The sequence below is a fragment of the Gorilla gorilla genome, chromosome 10, assembly GCF_029281585.2.
Source record: "Gorilla gorilla gorilla isolate KB3781 chromosome 10, NHGRI_mGorGor1-v2.1_pri, whole genome shotgun sequence".
Lineage (NCBI taxonomy): Eukaryota > Metazoa > Chordata > Mammalia > Primates > Hominidae > Gorilla > Gorilla gorilla.
In genome coordinates this window covers 139,708,611-139,729,640 of record NC_073234.2, presented here as the reverse complement: position 1 = coordinate 139,729,640, position 21,030 = coordinate 139,708,611, and the positions used below count along the sequence as shown (strand labels likewise).

At 49.8% G+C, this 21,030-nt stretch overlaps 1 protein-coding gene and 1 long non-coding RNA gene across 3 annotated transcripts in view; one reads left to right on the top strand and one right to left on the bottom strand.

Moving 5' to 3' along the window:
- RFLNA (refilin A) overlaps positions 1–21,030 on the bottom strand; it is a 346,306-nt gene that overhangs the window by 38,657 nt on the left and 286,619 nt on the right. The gene's annotated exons all lie outside the window — the stretch shown is intronic.
- LOC129525912 (uncharacterized) lies at positions 11,332–20,340 on the top strand. 2 transcript variants are annotated; one of them, XR_008670460.2, is made up of 4 exons: positions 11,332–12,176; positions 18,241–18,321; positions 19,700–19,796; positions 20,062–20,340. It is a non-coding gene; the product is annotated as an uncharacterized lncRNA (long non-coding RNA). The 2 variants fall into 2 exon arrangements; XR_008670459.1 differs by lacking the exon at positions 11,332–12,176 and having other exon boundaries at positions 17,442–18,321.

Sequence of the window (21,030 nt, the reverse complement as noted above, 5' to 3'; positions counted from 1 at the left end):
GTAAGTCCCCAGGGCCAACAGCAGGAGAAGCCCAACGGGGAGGGTGTGGCTTCCCTGCTGGGCTTGGGTACAGGAGAGGCTGTTCTCCCTACCTTGCTTGTGTGTGGCAGGCCCTGGGTTGTGGAGGCAGCCCAGGAAAGCCCTTAGCCAGGGACAGCACCGACTCACAGGCTGCTTATCCTCCTGGGACGAACCTGAGGATCCTGGAGATGCTCGCCAGCTCCCAGGATCTGGAAAGGACACTGGGAGGCTCAGTAACACCAGAACCCACACCTGGCAACCCCCTTTATCTTCCTTCCTCAAACACTTAACTAAGTCCCTCTGTGGGCTCCGGGTGTGGAATCTACCGTTTCTTGTTATCTTCTTCATTCTTATTGGGGTGCAATTTTCACAGGTAAAGTGCACACACTGTGAAGGTGCAGCTTGGTACGTTTTTACAAATATGCCCCTACGTGACCATCACCCAGCTAAAAGCACGGGACACTGCGCACGCCCCAAGGGCTCCCTCGCTCCCCTCCCAGGTGGTGACCCCCAGAGCATCCATTATGTTGACTTTCATCATCACTGATGATTTGTGCCTAAAGACGAACTAAGCTTCATCTTTTTCACCTAAACAAAGATGTAGAATAACTGGATCAACTGTAGACGCACCTTACAACGTGGGCTCTTTGTGCCCAGCTTCTTTTTTGGCCAACATAATACTCTTGAAATCCACCCATGTTGCTGGGTGTGTTGGTAGTTTGTTCTTTTACTTGCTGAATGATATTCTTTTGTATGAATATACCATCATATGCTTTGTCCATTCTTTAGCTTGTGGTCATTTGGCTTATTTCCAGTTTGGGGTTATGAATAAAACTGCAACAGATATTCTTGTATTCTACATGTCTAAGAAACTATTTCTAATCCAAGTACCTTGAAGTATCTATCCCATCTAGCTAGCTATTTATCTATCATGTATCTTGATCTATCTATGTATCTATCATTTATCTTGATCTATCTATCATCTGCCTATCTTGATCTATCATCTCTCTTGATCTATCATCTGTCTGTCTTGATCTATCTATCTTGATCTATCTACCATCTATGTATGTATGTATGTATCTATTTAATCTATCTATCTATCTATCTATCTATCTATCTATCTATCTATCTATCATCTATCTATCTATCTATGTGTTTGTCCACCCATCTATCTATCTATCCATCCGTTTGTCCATCCATCCACCCAACCATCCATCCATCCATCCATCCCTCCCTAGCATCCGCCAATCTCTGTATAACTGGAGGTCACTCATACTCGGAACAAGGTAACTCCTCTTTGGCTGCCCTTTCTTCTTTGTCTTTACCACTAAATGTTTTCAGGCCCACCCTGGACAAGGTCCACTCTAACCACATCACACGCATCATCTCATTGAACCTCGCCATCAGCCCGAGGGCAGGGATGATTTCTATAGAGGAGAAGAGAGGCTGAGTGACGTGGGGTGACAGGCCTGGGGTTCCTGTGCTCACCGGCAGCGAAGGTGACATTAGAACCCAGGTGTCTCTCCTGCTGGAGCTTGGGCTCCACCTCTGGCACTGGTGGTGTGTGGCTGGACTGAGTGATGTCTCCCCTCTGCCAGCACTTTCCATTCACAAGGACTTTCACAGCCACTGTGTGGGTTTCTCTTGTGGCTGTGACAAACTATCACAAACTTAGTGACTTTATTCTATTTTATTTTTTTGAGACAGGCTTGCTCTGTCACGCAGGTTGGAGTGCAATGGCATGATCCCAGCTCACTGCAACCTCTGCCTCCCAGGTTCAAGCGATTCTCCTGCCTCAGCCTCCCAAGTAGCTGGGATTACAGGTGTGCAATACCGCACCTGGCTAATTTTTGTATTTTTAGTAGAGACGGGGTTTCACCATGTTGGCCAGGCTGGTCTCGAACTCCTGATCTCAGGTGACCCGCCCGTCTCGGCCTCCAAAGTACTGGGATTACAAGAGTAAGCCACTGCACCCGGCCCAAACTTAGTGACTTTAAAAACACACACATTTGTCATCTTCCAGCATTGTAGCTCTGACACGGGTCTCACAGGGCTAAGACCAAGGTGTCAGCAGGGCTGGTTCCTTCTGGAGGCTCTGGGGGGAATCATCTCCTTAACTTTCCAGCTCTGGTGCCCACCCCCAGCCCCAGGCTCACGGCTGAGTCCTTCTCATGCTACCCTCTCTAGATCTTCCCTCCACGGCCACATCTTCCTTTGGCTCTCTCTACTTCTGCCTCTCTCTCTCTCTCTCTCACTTTTAAGGACACTGTGATGACGCTGAGCCCACCCAGATAATCTAGGACAACATCTCCATCTCAGGGTCATTGATGAGCAACTTTAATTCCCCTCTGCCACGTAACCCAACATATTTGCAAGTTCCTGGGATGAAGGTGGGGATGCCTTTTGGAGAGGGCCATTATTCTGCCTAACACATGCATTTTTCAGATCTGCTGCCAGCCTGCTTGGGTAGACGCAAGCTCAGAGAGGTTAAGCTTGCAAGTGGCTGAGCCAGGACTGGAATTGAGGTCATCCAGATCCAGGTTTTCCCACCACTTACGATGCCTCCCTGGGTGATGGATAAGGCCCAGTCCCGTACTACCATTCATAGAAATATGATGCGGCCATAGTTTGAAATATGAACTACTTTCCCTGGTTTTCTGCTAGTACAACTTCAGGGAAGGGTTGTTCCAGCAGAAATACAGAGAACAAAAGATACTAATTTTTGTCTCTTGAGCATCAAAAGTTGGGATTTGGGCCTAAGTGGGAGATTGGATATTCCCAGGGCCAATATAGCCCTCTCTCTACTCTTGCCAAGAGAGAATGGAAATTCCTCAGAGAAGGGGATCACAGAGGCAATTAGCCAGGACATCCGAGAGGGGCTGCTCCCCACCTCCTGTACTCCATCTCAGGCTCAGAACACCATGCTGAGATGAGGTGGTCCCGGGACTTGAGAACCAAGAAGACCAGAGCCTTGCTTTCTAGAAGTTTCCTCATACCAGCTTGCACAGGATCAGAAACACTCTGAGGAGTGGGGGAGTAGGTCTGTATTCTTTCCCATGAGTGCCCTGTGGCCCCAGAGTTTGGCGTGAGAGTATCTGAGGGTCCCTGGGGAGTACCCGCCCTCCCCTCCCCCAGAAGGGCCTGGCAGTCCTGAGGTACAAGGACTTGAAGTGAAGACTAGGAAAGAAAGGGGCCCCTTAAACTGTGGGACCAGCGACCCAGTCCACACAGGAAATTTGGAAATCTCAGCAAATGTCGGAGGGCTTCCCTGCTCAATATCCCCAAAGACCTCGTAGATCTCAAACCCAACACCATTAAGGAATGGAAGGAGATACCATAAACTGCCCCCAGAACATTCTGATTTTAACAAAATGACCCTATATTGGCTGAGATTCTGTTCTGCCAAGAGGTGGATTGGGGGCTTCGCACAGAAATTGAGTTAGAGAAAAATGAATTTATTTTGGAGAGCGGCATGTCTGAGCTTGTGGACCAGAAGTTGTGACCTGTCTCAGAAAATATAGAATTCACTGGGTCCTGAAGCACTGAGCCACACTGGAGCTCAGGGGTCTTTGAGGAGAGGCAGTTGTGTTAGGTGATGACAATGGCTCTGAATCTTTGTCCCTGTCCCAGACCCAAGCTCTCTGCTTTAGAACCTTGCAGCACTTTCTTATCCGGACTCTGGGCCCACCCATGTGCCTTGCTTTGGCCAATAGAACTGAGGTAGATATGGTGGTGCAGCAGTTCCCAGCTAGGCCTCAAGGGGCCTTCCAGGTTTCCTGTTGCTCTTGTGGGCCTCTGTCATCACCATGGGAACTTGCCCAGGCTAGTCCCTGTCACTCCTGCTGAGGTCAGCCTAGATCAGTCAACAGTCAGCTGGCCCCCAGACACATGAGTGAGCCCAGCCAGACAGTCAAGCCACTAAACTGGCCCCTCACTGATTCCATAAGTGTGTGCAATGAACTGAGGTCTTATGACCATTACGTGGCATTATTGTGGCAATGGAAAACTGATACAAAGGTGTTAGGGAAAGCTTCTTGCAGGACAGGATGAAGCTTCCCTGAGATCACTTTGGGGCAAGATTTTGCCCAAGAAATTAATAATCAAATATTCTGAACATTAAAATGATTTGTTCCGATTTAATTTTTTTTTTTGAGACGGAGTCTTGCTTTGTCGCCCAGGCTGGAGTGCAGTGGCGCGATCTCGGCTCACTGCAAGCTCCACCTCCCGGGTTCACGCCATTCTCCTGCCTCAGCCTCCCTAGTAGCTGGGACTACAGGCGCCCACTACCACGCCCGGCTAATTTTTTGTATTTTTAGTAGAGACGGGGTTTCACCGTGTTAGCCAGGATGGTCTCGATCTCCTGACCTCGTGATCCTCCCGCCTCGGCCTCCCAAAGTGCTGGGATTACAGGCGTGAGCCACCGCGCCCGGCCTCCGATTTAATTTTTTGTCTTCCTGTCTTCATCTGTTTTGTGTTGCAATATAGAATACCACAGACTGGGTGATTTTTTTTTATTTTATTTTATTTTTTGAGACGGAGTCTCGCTCTGTCGCCAGGCTAGAGTGCAGTGGCACGATCTCGGCTTGCTGCAAGCTCTGCCTCCCGGGCTCATGCCATTCTCCTGCCTCAGCCTCCAGAGTAGCTAGGACTACAGGCGTCCACCACCAGGCCCGGAGAATTTTTTGTATTTTTAGTGGAGACGGGGTTTCACCATGTTAGCCAGGATGGTCTCGATCTCCTGACCTCGTGATCCACCTGCCTCGGCCTCCCAAAGTGCTGGGATTACAGGCATGAGTCACTGCGCCCGGCCCAGATTGGGTGATTTATAATGAAGGGGAATTTATTGTCTCATGGTTCTGGAGGCTAGGAAGTCCAATATCAAGGTGCCGGCATCTGGTGAGAGCCTTCTTGCTGTGTCATAACATGGCAGAAGGCACCACATGGTGGGAGGGCAAAGAGGGAGAGAAAGAGAGGTAGTGGAGGGTGGGAAGAAAGAAAGAGAGAGAGAAAGAGGTAGAGGGAGAAGGCTGTCTCCTGTAACTCCTTGTAAGGGCACTAATCCCATTCACAAGGGCTCTACCCCCATGACCTAATTCTCAAAGGCCCCACCTCCTAATGCCATCACATTGGTGACTGAAGTTTCAGCATATAAATTTTGGGAGAACACATTCAGTCCATTGCAGTCATGGTGAAAAACAGTGTCTGAATCCTTCAAAATAATGATCAAAGAGGTTCTTTACTTAATTGAGAAGGGCTAACCCTTTCATCTCCACTATCCATCAGGAATGGGTGAGGTGGGCCCCCTCCAATGCCATTTGCAGCCTTACCAGCCTCCCCATCAGCTGAGCGCTGGGCAGGTAGGACACCAGGCTGCAAAGGCCCCTGATGCTGAGTCCTGGGACACCATTCACTTTATTCTACAGTGAGCCCTGGTCCAGGCTAGTCTGTCTCCTCCCAAGAGGGATGATGTCCTGGAGGCTCTGGGTAACCCATGCCAGCTTCCCTGCCCCTCTGGGCCACTCTGCAGATCGGGCCCAATTTCCACTGCCCCAGCCAGCTCACGGATCCTCAGGATGAATTGCCACATTCTTCTCAGCAGACAGCCCCTTACATGCTCCACCTGTCTGCTTCCCACCGGAGCTCTGAATCCCCCTTTTGTGGAGCTGGTGGGGAGAGTGAGACATTTGGAGCTCTTGAACGATATTCTCTCAGCCCTGCCCGAGGACAAGGGCACCCCAGCATGTTGACTTGGTGTCTCCTGGGAAGGAAATGAGCAAAAAGAAGCCCTGAGCCGTGGCTCTCAGACTCGGGGAGTCTCGTTCCAGGCTCATTCTGGGAGAAGACTCAGATACACGGTTTTGTGATGCTGCTGGCAGCCTGCACATACATCATTTGAGGGTGAGCTTTTGTGCCTGGGGTGTTTGAGAAACACAGCCCTATTACGTGCTGAAGGACGTGATAGTGGGGTGAACTCCCGTGAGTTAATACACACATACATGCACACATACCCAGGAACACACACAGGGACAAATGACAGGCAAATAAGGGCTCTGGAGTGGATTAAATGGTGTCCCCTAAAGATATACTCAAGTCCTAGCTTCAGGTACCCATGAATGTGACTTAACTTGGAAAGAGGATTTTTGCAGATGTGATGAAGTGAAGAGGAGGTCGTACTGGGTTAGGTGGGTGCTGATCAAGGACTGGTGTCCTTACAAGAAGAGGAGAGTGTAATCCCAGCACTTTGGGACCCCAAGGCAGGTGGATCACTTGAGTTCAGGAGTTTGAGACCAGCCTGGGCAACGTGGTGCAACCCTGTCTCTACAAAAAATACAAAAATTAGCCAGGTGTGGTGGTACATGCCTATAGTCCCAGCTACTTGGGAGGCTGAGGCAGGAGGATCGTTTGAGTCCAGGGATGCAGAGGTTGCAGTGAGCAGAGATCCTGCCATTGCACACCAGCCTGGGCAAAACAGCAAGATCCTGTCAAAAAAAAAAAAAAAGAAGAAGAAGAAGAAGAAGATGAAGAGGAGAGAATACAGACACACGAGGGACACCACGTGAAGACAGAGGCAGAGATTGGAGTGGCGCAGCTACCAGCCAAGCGACGGCAGAGATTGCCAGCAACCACCGGAAGCTGGGCTAGAGGCCCGGGACAGATTATTCCGTAGAGAACTTCGGAGGGAGTGTGGCCCTGTGGACCCCTCAATTTCAGCCTCTGGCTTCCAGAACTGTGAGACAATGAACTTCTGTTGCTTCAGGCCTCCTTGTCATGGTGATTTGTCCCAACAACCTTAGCAAGCCCTGTGCAAAGGACCAGGAAAAGCAAGAAAAGAAAGAGACCTCCGTCTCTCGTAGCCTTCCCCTCCTTTCAGGCTAACAATTTTGCATGTTGTGAATGCTCTATTTGCTGGGGCACTTCTTTATCTACTTAAATACTTGCCAGGTGGCGAGGGGCCTGGGCTTACACTGGTGCTGGGATGGGACTGTTTCACTCGGAGTTGACATCAAAGTCATTGCAACGCCCCTCTAAGGCCCTGCAAGGCCCAGCTCCACCCTCGTCCTTCACTCTGACCCAGGCAGTGCTCTCTCCTCGGCCCAACCTGCCCTAGCCACCCAGGCCCTCCTGCTAGTCCTGGGATACACCAAGCTCGCTCCTGCCCCAGGCTTTACACTCATCTTCTCCCTGCCGGGACACTTTCCCCCAGATCTCTGCATGTCTTGTTTCCTCACCTCTCTCAAGTCTCTGCACATCTCAGGAAGGACTATGGCCCACTCTATCTGCATTTCAACTCATCTCCCCCACCCTCACTTGGCCTGCCTGCCCACCTTGTTCTTCTCTGTTTGATCCCATACAACTTCTACCTTCTAGCAGATTCTATAATTGACTTATTTACTGTGTTTGCTACTGACTGTCTGTTTACCCTGTCAGCACATAAACTCCCCAAGGGCAGAGTTTTGTTTTGTTTTGTTTTCCAGAGTTTCGCTCTTGTCGCCCAGGCTGGAGTGCACTGGCATGATCTTGGCTCACTGCAACCTCCGCCTCCCAGGTTCAAGCGATTCTCCTGCCTCAGCCTCCAGAGTAGCAGGAATGACAGGTGCCCACGACCACATCTGGCTGATTTTTGTATTTTTAGTAGAGATGGGGTTTCACCCCGTTGGCCAGGCTGGTCTTGAACTCCAGGGCAGGGATCTTTGTCTGTCCTGCCCACTGCTCTATCCCCAGCAGCTAGAACAGTACTTGGCACACAGAAAGTGCTCAGTGAATACGTGTTGAATGTGGAGTGAATGACAAAGCGTGTTTCCCCCTCCAAAGCCTCACCCTCTGGTGGTAAAGCCTGAGGGTGTACAGAAAAATGTATAGCCTGGTGTAAGTGCTAGAATTCACACACGCGCACATGAGATGGAGAAACCAAGGCAGGAACATGGTTAGCTGGGGCCACACTGCATCTGGAAGGAGAAATTCAGCACGTTCTGGGCATGGGGCTGGAGGAGAAAGATGCATTCCAAGGTCTGGGGATCTCACCTTGATTTCAGATCTCAGGCCCCCAGACCAAAGATTCCCAGTGGCCTTGACTCAGGGAGTCTACCTGAGACTAGAAAGGTGGCTTCCTCTTTGGAGAGAGTCAAAGTTCCTGGGCAAAATTCCTTTATCTGTCAATGGGAACAGTAACTAAAATACCTAAGAAAGGTATGAAGATGAAAAGAGAAGGAATCTAAACGCTCGGTTACATTCCTGGCACATGGGAGGAGCGGTGCGTCTAGGATCTGTGTGGATGAGGGTTAGGGGCAGCTGTCAGGAAAAGGGACCGAGGGACTCATCTGCAAGTTGGGTTTGCATAAGGGATGAGCTTTCTGTGGCTACTGTTCCAAATTCCCGTAAACGTAGGGGCTTACAGCCGCTAAGCCACACATTTATTCTCTCATCATTCGGGAGGTCAGAAGTGGGAAACGGCCCTAAAATCCAGGCGCTGCAGCGCTGTGTTCCTGGTGGAAGCTTTTGGGGAACATCCATTCCTTGACTTTTCCAGCTTCCAGAGGCTGCCTGTGTTCCTTGGCTCTTGGCCCCTTCCTCTGTCTTCAAAGCCAGCAGCATGGCATTCCCCAGGCTCTCTCTGACTCAGACCCTCCTGTCTCCCACTGTCACTTCTAAGGATGTTTGTGATGACATCAGGCCACCCCAGATACTCCAGGAGAATCTTCCCATCTGAGGATCCTTGGCTTACTCCCATCCGCAGTGTCCCCTTTGCCATAGAAGGTAACATAGACTCAGGGTCTGGGATTAGAACATGGACATCTGCGGGGGCTGTTCCATAGCAAGCCCACTATTGTTAGTTAGATTGACTGGGGTGGTTTGGGAGAGGAGGGTATTAGTGGGGATGACGGGAGCTGATATGGTTTGGCTCTGTGTCCCCACCCAAATCTCATCTAAAATTGTAATCCCCATGTGTCAAGGGAGGGATCTGGTAGAATGTGATTGGATCATGAGGACAGTTTCCTCCATACTGTTCTTGTGATACTGAGTGAGTTCTCATGAGATCTGATGGTTTAGAAGTGTTTGGCAGATCCCCCTCCCTCTCTCCTGCCACCTTGTGAAGAAGGTGCCTGCTTCCCCTTCATCTCCCGCCATGATTATAAGTTTCCTGAGGCCTCCACAGCCATGCAGAACTGTGAGTCAATCAAATCTCTTTGCTTTGTAAATTACCACTACCCAGTCTCAGGGAGTGTCTTTATAGCAATGTGAGAACAGACTAATACAGGAGCTATTACCAAGGAAAGCTCTCCATAAGTGTTTGCCATTGTTGCTATTGATATTATCACTGGACGACTCAAAGAGATCTGAACTAACCCTCCACCACAGGACAGAGCCACAGACACACCATTGGAAGAAATATCGACAAAGACACGCACCAACATAATACACAAACTAGGGCGGCCCTCTGAAGATGTTTACAAGGGGAAAAGTGTTAGAAGTTCCTTAAGAGGAGAAACATCCTGCCATGAAGGTGAAAATGTGGACCCTGAGTTAAGATGGGGGCCTGGGAGGACCTTCAGGACTTTCTCATGAGAGTTTTTGCTGAAACAGGTAAAATAAAGCTTGGTCTTGCCCAACACATTAGGAAAGGCCAGGTTTCAACTCTTCTCTCGTCTGGGGTCATAGGAGGCTCCTGTCCCATCCCCAGAAGCTTGACTTCCCAACTGTCAGGGCCTCCACTTGGCTTCGGAAACTCAATCCAGTGTCTTAGGAAGCAATATGATGGGTAACGATTTAAGGAAAGCTGAGCTCTTACTTGTCAGATTCTATTTAGAACAAATTATTTCTGTTTCTCTGGGACAAGCTATATAGGCTGCGCTTCACCTGTACCATTCCTGGGACCCTGGTGCCCAGAGGGGCTGGGCTACAGCAACAATCCCAGGAACTCCATGAGAATAGAATTATAGAATTGGATTTAGGGCCCATCCTACTCCAGTACAACCTCACCTTAACTGATTACACCTGCACACTCTATTTCCAAACACGGTCACAGTCTGAGGTTTTGGGTAGACTTGAATTTGAGTCAAGGGGACTCTTCAATCCATTACAGTGGCCTTTTAGGTACTCTCTAGCTCTCATATCTCTGGGCCATAAATACACATTTTAAATTCCAGGTTAGCTTTTCCCCACATGAAAATCTTCTCCTCACCTTTAACTGGTAGATGGTTCTCAACTGATTGAGAACCAATATAATTGGTCACATAGGGTAATGAATCTACCCCCAAAATATCAGAACCTGCATCCTAAAGACAAAAAACAAATGCTTTCTAGGCTATTTTAAATTATGAGTTTCTGTCATAGCCTAGTTAGTAAAAGGCTGGAGTCTCTTTTTTATTAATCAAAGTTAAACATACTTTTGCTAGGGTTAGAGTTAGGCGTTAGGGTTAGGGTTGGGGTTGGGGTTAGGGTTAGGGGTTAGGATTAGGGTTAGGGGTTAGGATTAGGGTTGGGGTTAAGGTTAGTGTTAGGGGTAGGGTTAAGGGTAGGGCTAGTGGTATGGTTAGGCTCAGGGTTAGGGTTGGGGTTAGGATTAGGGTCAGTGTTTAGAATTAGGGTTAGCTTTTACCTTTGCCTTGTCCCCAGGAGAATCTATTAGATGAATTTACTCGAGAGAAATGAACACCTATGTCCACACAAAGATCTGCATGCATGCTCATAGAAGCTTTCTTTGCAACAGCTTGAACCTGGAAACAGCCAAAATATCCATCAACAGATGAGTGGATAAACATACCGTGGTGTAATTGTACTAAGAAGTGCAGTCAACAGTAATGATGAACTGAGCGCTGATATACCCAACAGCATGGGGCGCCTCACGTGTCCGACGATGATGAAGGGAACCAGACACAAAAGGGAACCCGCTGTGATTCTATTTATGGGAAATTCTACAAAGGTCAGCATAGTGGTTACCCCTGGAGGGATGATTTAGAAGAGGCAGGCAATGATGGACGGTTCTAAATCTCGATTAGGGTGTTATTTACCCAGGCGTATACTTTTCTCAAATCCCCATAAGTTGTACACATAAAATCTGCACATTTCATGGATCTGTGTGCAAATGACACCTCCATTCTTTTTTTTTTTTTTTTTGAGACGGAGTCTTGCTCTGTCGCCCAGGCTGGAGTGCAGTGGCGCGATCTCGGCTCACTGCAAGCTCCACCTCCCGGGTTCACGCCATTCTCCTGCCTCAGCCTCTCGAGTAGCTGGGACTACAGGCGCCCACTACCACACCCGGCTAATTTTTTGTATTTTTAGTAGAGACGGGGTTTCACCGTGTTAGCCAGGATGGTCTCGATCTCCTGACCTCGTGATCCGCCCACCTCGGCCTCCCAAAGTGCTGGGATTACAGGCGTGAGCCACCGCGCCCGGCCGACACCTCCATTCTTGAAAAGCACTTTCGAGATTTATTTTCGAGGACACCGCCAAGACACAACTGTTCTCTCGGGGAGCTCCTTCTCGCTGCTCTTGTGTGTGTTCACAGCAGCTTCCCACCTGGAGCAGGGGAAGCCCCGAGCGGCTGGACCCACACCTGCAGCAAAGCCAATGACCACCCCCACTTCCCACCTCCTGGTCCCCACTCTTACTCCATGGCTTTTGGGATGCTATGGACAGACGGAGAAGCAGGAGGTTCTGAACTGAAATCCTGAGCAAGTTCCCAATGTCCTGAGACCCTCAGGGCCGCATGGTCCCTCCACACCTGGCAGTGGAATCCAGAGGCACCGTGCTCAGAGGCACCGTGTCTCACCTGTGTTCCCAACACTCCACCCTCACCACGATGTTCTGTAAGAGGATGGACACAGAGGCAGTGCATCTTAAAATCCTTCTGGCTCCTAACATTTGGTGAGTTCCAACCAACAGGCTGAGCTACTCAATCACACTTTCACTTCTTTTGGCTCTTTGGTGAAATCCAAATAAGACCTGTATTTCAGTTAATAGTATCGAGCCATGTCAATTTCCTGATTTGGACAATGGGCAGTGGGCAGGAAAGGTGATGTCACTGGCTGGAGCTGGGGTAACGGAACTCTGCTATTTTTGTGACTTCCTGTGAGTTTTAAACTATTTTAAAATGAAATGAGAAAGCAAACAGCAGCAACGAACTCTCTGGGCCCCTGCAATGTAGGTTGTCTAAGGTAGGAATATTTTATTAGTGTGTGCGTTTGCAGGTTTGTTTGTCTGTGTAGGAGGGTACAGTTCTCTGTGTCTTCTTCAGTGGGAAAGTTCCAGTATTACTGGTAGACAGGCCACACAGTGCAGTGGTTACATGCTTGGGCTCCTAGACTGCCTGGTTTTGAACCTCATATCTATGACTTACTCTCTGCGTGTTGCTGGGCAAGTTACCTAACCGTTCTGTCCTCGGTTTCCTTATCTCTAAAATGGGTGTCATTTTCCATGCCTGCCTCCTTGGGCCACTGTGGGGACAAATTGATTTCCAATATGTGTAAGCCCCAGAACAGTGTCTGATGCTTGGCCAGGGTGCCATAAATGGTGTGGCTTGTCACCTGTGAAGAGGTGCTTGCTCTGAGTCTGTGCCCTGGGGCCGAGGGTCTCCCAAGACTGTCTGGTGCTCCATGTCATTCAGACCCTTGGGCATGTTTACAAGGAGACTGTCTTCGGCGTCTGGTGTCCCAACACCATGACTACAGCACCTATGGAATCATCCAGAACCCAGCCCAGGAGGCCTGGATGAGAAAGCACCCTCCCATGTTTATGACATCAGGAAACCCCAGGGCAGCACACAGGTGACCAAACGGCCACCAGCAGGTCCCAGCCTCTCAGGAGCCACCGAGCCCTCCTTGCTAGCTTGAGGAGCATCCACACTCTCTCCCCATGCAAGTACACCAGTCCTGTATTTCTTAAAATAAAAATTATTTTGTTTTCAAGTGAGATGGGAACACAGGCTGCTCTGAGGAAGTGAGTGTGGCCCCTTTCACAGAATCCAAGCCCCTGTCCCACCTTTGGAGGAAAGCCCCCACTCAGAGCCCAGAGTGGAGCACACCTTCGTTTCCAGACCCTGCTCTTGCTGGGCATTGGGTCGTACACTAGTCTCTAGTGGAGGACCTGCTGTTCCCTGGACTGTCAGGCCACACTCTGGCCTTGTGCCCTTTGAGCTGGGGCTGGGCCTGCACCCAGGGTGCAGCATGCAGGGGGTTAAGGGAGGCAACAGTAGAGAGAATGGACTGGATGGAGTGGTACTGAAGTGAAGAGAGTTGGTTAGAGTCTACTGCACTAGTCCTAGCAATAACTGATAAAGGCCTGAACCAAGACGACAGAGCAAGAATAAAAAGGAGGAAGGGCGGGCACAGCGGGCTCACGCCTGTAATCCCAGCAGTTTGGGAGGCCGAGGCAGGTGGATCACCTAAGGTCAGGAGTTCAAGACCAGCCTGGCCAAGATGGTGAAACCCCATCTCTACTGAAAATACAAAAATCAGCCGGGCGTGGTGGGGGGGGCACCTGTAATCCCAGCTACTCGGGAGGCTGAGATAGAGAATTGCTTGAACCCGAGAGGCAGAGGTTGCAGTGAGCCGAGAGTTCAGCACTGCACTCCAGGCTGGGCAACACAGTGAGACTCTGTCTAAAAAAAAAGGAGGAAGTGGATGGGAGATGTACTTGGGTAAGATTGTGGATACATGTTGGCAACTGACCCCATGTGGTCGGGGGGGGAGAAGCAGGGGCTGAGGTCTGGAGCCAGGGAACTGGGCGAATGGGGAGGCACAGGCAGAGGAAGATACGCAAGGCTTCAAGAAACAAGAGCATGAGCTTGGCTTGGAAATCCCAAGCTTAGGGGACCAGACGACTTCCAGGTGGAGGGGCCTGGCATGCTCCTGGCAATGACACTGGGCAGTTCCCAAACTTGCCCGATGTCAAGAATCACCCAAGGAGCTGATGAGAAACACAGTCCCCCAGGCCCCTCCCAAGGCCAACTGAGTTAGAATCTCCAGGGATGGAGCTGGAAGTCCATGGCTGATCAAGCACCCCCGTGATGCCCAGTGGAACAAGCTTAGTGTCACTGACATGGTGGAGTTAGGAAGACCAGGTTTACCTTGCAGTGCCATTCACCTAGCACTTATTTCAACATCAGCAACCTCTGAGAACTTGCTAGAGATACAGATTCTCAGGCCCCACCAAGGCCTGTCGGGGCGGAGGCAGGATCTGTGTTTGCACAGGCCCTCTGGGAATTCTGATGCTCACTCACGTTTAAGAACCTCTGCCACATTTGATCTTCGGTAAGTCAGTCTCCCCGAGGACCGTTGGGAAGACAAAAGAAAGCTTCTAGAAGGAAGGGCTTTTTGCTCAGTGAGGCGCCAGGCAAATGAGCTTTGGAGTCACTTCAGTCTCCACGCAGCCAGGGCCAGCCCTATGGGAGGTCAGCCCCAGAAATGGCTGAGATCGCAAAGAGGGCAAGTTTAGAGGTCAGAAGAGGAGAGCCGTGTCCCGAAAGACAACGGCGAGAAGCTTCTGGAAGGAGATGAAGAATATGGAAGGACCAAAAAGGGGCCAGGTAGGGGCCACTGAGGCAAGCCCCTGGTCCCCCTGAGTGGACCCCGCTGCATGGAAGAAACTTCCTTATGGGCTGAGAAACAGGGAACCAGAGCGGGGGGTGGGGTCTCTTCCTGGTCACGGAGACCAGGAGAATTCGAGGGGCCAGAGGACGGGGACACCAGGCGCAGGGAGACGCCGGTGGGTATGGGGCAGCGATCCCCAGGGATAGGTGAGGCTCTGAAATTGTCCTCTACACAGCTGTGGGTTTCACAAAGGTGGGGCCTAGGTGGCGGGGGCATCTCTGTATCTTTATCACCTGGAGCTTTACCACCTGACATGAGGCGAACGCTTGACAAACGTTTGTTGAGTGAATGAGTGACCAAGTGAAGAGCTGAAGGAATTAGGACATGGAGAGAGAAGGGCGGGAGAGAGCTTGAGGTGCAAGAGAATACATCTTCAGACCGGGTGCGGTGGCACACACCTGCAATCCCACCCAGCACTTTGGGAGGCCAAGGTGGGAGGATCACTTGAGGCCAGGGGTTCAAGACCAGCCTGGGCAACATGGTGAAAACCTGTCTCTACCAAAAATACAAAAATTAGCTGGACGTGGTGGCGTGAACCTGTAATCCCAGCTACGAGGCACAAGAATCACTTGAACCTGGGACGCGGAGGTTGCAATGAGCTGAGATCGTACCACAGCACTCCAGCCTGGGTAACAGAGTGAGACTCTGTCAAAAAAAAAAGAAAGAAAGAAAGAGAGAGAGAGAGAGAGAGAGAGAGAGAGAGGGAGGGAGGGAGGGAGGGAGGGAGGGAGAGAGAGAGAGAGAGAGAAAGAAAGAAAGAAAGAAAGAAAATACATCTGCAGAGAGAAGCTCTTTCTAACGCGTGCTCCTCAGCCATGGCACTGTGGCCCCACTTTAAAGACAGGGAAACCAAGGCACAGAGAGGTTGAGTTTGTCACCCAAGGCCACACAGCTGGCTAAAGATGGAATGGAATTGCACCAGCAGCCTGGCCACAGCCTGCTCACCTAACCAATGGGGTGAGGAAGGGGATATTTGGAGGCTGGAGAGAGATTCTGAGGTGGAGGAGGGAAAGGAAGACAGAGCCAGGCAGTCACACCAGTAGAGCAGGAGGCAGCAACTTCTGCGAGGGGCTAAAGGGAGTGGCCTCCACTCTTGGGAGAGTCTCTCAACTCGGCCTCCAGGGAGCAGAGGCCCAGTGTGGTCAGCTGAGGGGCCAGGCCTCGTTCGCGGCTGCTGAGCCAGGGTGCCTGAAACCTTCTGGTGTTTTCTTTTAGACCCAAGCCAGGCAGGGAGGAAGTTGGGGCCCTCTGGAGACACCTGAGCCAAGTAGGTGGACACCAACCAAACTCCATGCACCCCTAGCAGAGCAGCAGCCGCTGTGGCCCCAGGGTCATTCTGGGAGCCTCGTTGTGACCCAGTTCTGCTCGGTCTGGGGCAGCACAGGCCCCCTGGGCCCGGTGAGGGGTGTGTGAGGGACAGAGGTCCTCTCTGCTCCAGGATCCTCTGCCTGGAAGGCAGGCCAGGCGTGAGTGAGGTCTCCCTGGCCCCCAGGGCCCAGCTCAGCTGACCACACAAGGCCTGTGTTCTGCACCGGAGCCAGCGGACCCCCAGGAGAGAAATGCATGGCTCGGGGCCGGCCTGGGGATCCCGCTGCCTGATCCCCAGGCCAGCTCCATTCTGATGGAACCCCCCCAGGAAAAGCAGTACTCCCAGAGAGAGTTATGCCTTTGCCTCTGAGAACAGCAAAGCCCATTATCAACCCAGATATGGCTCATACTCCCTTCATAAGCCGAGAGGGAACCACACACTTTCCAGGAAACACCTGCTCTGGGCTGACTGTGTCCCCCCAAAAGATATGTTCAAGTCCTCACCCTGGGACCTGTGGACAGTACCTTGTAGAAAGAGGGTCTCTGCAGATGAGATCAAGTTCAGCTGAGGTCAGGAGAGGGACCCTAATCCAAGATGACTGATGCCCTTGTAAGAAGAGGAGAGGCCAGGCGCGGTGGCTCACACCTGTAATCCCAGCACTTTGGGAGGCCGAGGCAGGCGGATCACGAGGTCAGGAGATCGAGACCATCCTGGCCAACATGGTGAAACCCCGTCTCTACTAAAAATACAAAAATTAGCTGAGCGTGGTGGTGGGCGCCTGTAATCCCGGCTACTCGGGAGGCTGAGGCAGGAGAATCGCTTGAACCCGGGAGGCAGAGGTTACAGTGAGACGACATTGTGCCACTGCACTCTAGCCTGGTGACAGAGTAAGTCTCCATCTCAAAAAAAAAAAAAAAAAAGAAGAGGAGCGATCACACAGGGAAGCCTGTGCAACCGCGGAGGCAGAGATCAGGGCGACGCGGCCACAAGCCCAGGAATGTCCCAGAACGCCGGCACCACCAGGAGCTGGAAAGGCAGAGGACTCTCCCCAGGGTCTCAGAGGGCCCTGCCTACACCTCGACTTCAGACTCCTGGCCTCCAGAACCGTGAGAGAATAAGTCACTGTTGCTTTAAGCCACCCAGTTTGGGGCACCTGTTACAGCAGCCACGGGAAATTAGTGCAGCATCTGAGATACTTTGTGATGACTCCTCATCCCCGTAGACAGGCAGCTATGACAGGGGAGAATCCCAGTCACTGAAGTTAGCGGTCCACCGTGGAGGGCCACTGTCTCCAGACTCCATGGAAAAGCAAAACTCAGGGCACTAGAGTCCTGCCCACCGTAAAATCCTGCATTATTCCACCTGCACGTAATCGGAGCCCCAGCCCTTAGAAACGGGGATTTCCACATGCTGAGGGGAGGAAAGCCACTTTCTTTTTAATTTCTTTCTTTCTTTTTTTTCTTTTGAAAAGAATCCTCACTCTGTCGCCCAGGCTGGAGTGCAGTGGCGCAGGCCCACTGCAACCTCCACCTCTCAGGTTCAAGCGATTCTCCTGCCTCAGCCTCCAAAGTAGCTGGGATTACAGGCACCCACCACCACGCCTGGCTAATTTTTGTATTTTTAGTAGAGACGGGGTTTCACCATGTTGCCCAGGCTGGTCTCAAACTCCTGACCTCAAGTGATCTGCCCACCTCAGCCTTCCAAAGTGCTGGAGTTACAGGCATAAGCCACCACACCTGGTCTCTTTTTTCCCATTTTTAAAAATTGTAGTAAAATATAAGTGACATAAAATGTGCCTTTTAATCCATTTTTAAGTGTACGATTCAGTGGCATTAAGAACATTCACAATGCTGTGCAACCATCACCACTATTTCCAGAACTTTTTCATCATTCCAAACGGAAACTCTGTCGCCATGAAACTCCATCTCCCTTCACCCCAGCCCCTGGTGCTGAGTTCTGCTTTCTGGGTTCTGTATTGTCTCTATGGATTTATGTATTCTGGGTGTTTCATAGAAATGGAACAATATAATATGTGTCTGGGTTCTCTCCCTGAGCATGATGCTGTCAAGTTTCATCCATGTTGTAGCATGTGTGAGAACCTCGTTCCTTTTTATGGCTGAATAATATTCCATTGTGTGGCTGGACCACAGCTCATCCATTCAATCATTGATGGATGCGTGAGTTATTTCCACTTTTTGGCTACCATGAAAGGAAAGCCACTTTGACGACTGTATTGCTTAACACTTCAGCATTCTCGAATCCCCAGAGGGTGTGTGTGGTTGAACGGTGAACAGAAAGGATGAACTTATTTCTTATCTCCAGAGAAAGCTCCGGCTTCATGAATAAGCACAATATGCCTGGGGCAGGAAGAGGGCAAGCAGCTCGGGGAATTAGGACTGAGCGGTGAGTACAGATGGCAAGAAAAAATAAGATACGATGGCCGTGGCGGGCGGCGGGAGGGGGGCAGTTAGGGCCTGGGGCTGCGTCAGGGATATTTAGATTCCGAATTCCAAGTGCCTGGAATGGTTTCTGAATAGAAGTTCCTTGGAAAGAGAGAGAGAGAAAAAAATCTTTGAGTTAAAGATTTGTGAAAAAATATAAAGTTCACTGTCAGAGCTGAGGACTCAGACATGTGCTGGGTGGAGGGAGAGAGAGAGAGAGGGATGAAGATCAGATTTTCAAGTGGGTTTCAGCCTATGTCTTCTGCATCTATCAAGGCTGAATTATTTGGGGCAAAGTGATTTTATCAATACAGAATGATCCATCTGACGCCTTTTCCTTCAAAATCTCCGTCTTCTGAAAAGCTGAATGCTTCATTGGCTTTACTGATTGATGACGTATTCACTTATCTCCCTCAGATCTCTGTCCGTCTTGTTTTCCCTTCTGCAGCGGCCAGACGCATTTTTTTGTCCCTCCCTGTATTTCGGTGTCACCTCATTTTAGGCGTGTTCCTTCTATAAGGCACATAGTTGGATGTTGGATTTTCCCATTTGTGCTAGAGTTCATCTTTGTGCCATTTAATCCATTTTTATTTATTTTCCTAACTAACTAAGTGTTCCTTCTCTCATCCTGTTTTCTGTTGTGTTTTAGTTCTCTTTGCAATCTCTGCTATTTAGTACTCTCTATATGTGGAAACTATTTTCTTCCTTTTCCCTCTAAGGATGTCAAATGGTTTTTTGTTGAACACGAGGCTTTAAGTACGAAACATTCAAGCCTCTCTGTCATGATCAAGGTCAGGAATGAAATCGTATCTGTGTAAAGTGAGATCAATGACATTGAACTATCTCCCATTCCTCTGCTGCCTGTTCTGTATGTGTGTGTGTGTGTGTGTGTGTGTGTGTGTGCGCGCGTGCAAGCTGTGAATTTCTAATACCATTTTCATCTTTAAAACAGGACGAGATTTTCTTTCCATCACAATGTTTGGTGTATTGTTTTTGTTGGCAGTCATACTTTCTCCAGTTACAAAGACACTGTCGTGAATGTCATTCATTCATTCTGTGTTCATCGGTTTCTCTGTCCTCCTGCAACCTGGGCAGAGCCTTAGTCTTGCTCTCTGCTCTCACGCACTTGGTTTTCTTCTGTGTCCAAACATCACTTCATCTCATAGCATTAGTTTCCTTATGACTTCCTCATCCCTTACCCAGCGCTCTCTCTCTCTCTCTTTTTTTCTTGCTCCCTCCCCTTTCAACTCTCTCCTTCTCTCTCTTTTGGTTTTGTTTGTTTGTTTTGTTTTTTTTTTGTTTTTTTTTTTTTGAGACAGAGTCTTGCTCTTGTCACACAGGCTGGAGTGCAATGGTGTGATCTCGGCTGACTGCAACCTCCGCCCTCGGGTTCAAGCGATTCTCCTGCCTCAACCTCCCGAGTAGCTGGGAATACAGGTGCCCGCCATCACGCCCAGCTAATTTTTTTTTATTTTTAGTACAGGCAGGGTTTCCCTATGTTGGCCAGGCTGGTCTTGAATGCCGACCTCAAGTGATCTGCCCACCTCCGCCTCCCAAAGTGCTGGGATTACAGGCGTGAGCCACCGCGCCTGGCCCTTCTCTCTCTCTTTTTTTAATGTCACCTTAATGTCACTTTAATGTCACCTTTAATGTCACTTTAATGTCACTCTTATCCTCTTATTCTTCATCTCTTCTCACACAGGCAGCTGTCTTGGGAGTGATGCTGGAGTTTGGATCATATTCCTTGCGCCCGTGGCTCCAAATGCCCATCATTCCTCAGTACTGGGCAAAGGTTGTTCAGCCTCAGGTGAAGTGAGACAAAGAAGGACGTCAAGAGGTCTTGCTGGGTTTAATGGGTTTCATCTGGGACGGGTTACAATGCATTTTGTGTAATCATCTCTTTTCATTAAGTGGCAGGCATTGTAGATACAGTTCAGTCATTCTTTTTTATGGCATGTTTAGTTGGCAAAATAAAATGTTAGTAAAAGTTGGTGACTCTTTTTTTTGTCCTTTATATTAAAAAACAAACAAGCAAACAAACCAAAAAAAAAAAAAAACTATCCTTAAGTCCAGACTATTAAATTTGCAGCAGAGGGGAGGAATTGGTCCAAGGCAGGAGATAAGGAAGACACTGAGGATTCTGCAAAAAGAGTGTAGGCGAGGCTGGGCGCAGAGGCTCACACCTGCAATCCCAGCACTCTGGGAGGCCGAGGTGAGTGGATCACCTGAGGTCAGGAGTTTGATACCAGCCTGGCCAACATGGTGACACCTGGTCTCTACTAAACATACAAAAATTAGCTGGACATGGTGATGCATGCCTGTAATCCCAGCTACTCAGGAGGCTGAGGCAGGAGAATCTCTTGAACCCAGGAGGCAGAGGTTGCAGTGAGCTGAAATCTTGCCACTGCACTCCAGCCTGGGCAACAGAGCGAGACTCCCTCTCAAAAAAAAAAAAAAAAAAGAAAAGAAAAGGAAAAGAAAAAAGAGTGCAGGTGAGAGAATGAAGGGCTGGACCCAGAGAGGATGGGAACAGAAGAGAAAGAACAGATCCAAAGATAGTGATTCTGCCTTCAGAACAAGACTCGGTGACCTACTGAAGGAGGAATCTGGGAAGGAGGAAAGAGAAGAAGAAAGCATAGCTACAGTTTTCCAGCCTGGGCCACAAGGGGAC